The sequence below is a fragment of the Arachis duranensis genome, chromosome 6 (genome assembly GCF_000817695.3).
Source record: "Arachis duranensis cultivar V14167 chromosome 6, aradu.V14167.gnm2.J7QH, whole genome shotgun sequence".
NCBI lineage: Eukaryota > Viridiplantae > Streptophyta > Magnoliopsida > Fabales > Fabaceae > Arachis > Arachis duranensis.
In genome coordinates, this window is record NC_029777.3 from 26,675,054 (window position 1) to 26,675,339 (window position 286).

Consider the following 286-nt stretch of genomic DNA (forward strand, 5'->3'; position numbering starts at 1 on the left):
TTATCTAACTTATACCACGAAGATTCTGTTGGGGAATCTAAGAGATACACATTCAAGCTCTTGTTGCATGTAGAACGGAAGTGGTTGTCAATCACGTGCGTTCATAAGTGAGAATGATAATGAGGGTTACTTATCATCACATTCATCATGTTCTTGGGTACGAATGAATATCTTGGAATAAGAATAAGAGAGAATTGAATAAAATAGACAATAGAATTGCATTAATACTTGAGGTACAGCAGAGCTCCACACCCTTAATCTATGGTGTGCAGAAACTCCACCGTTG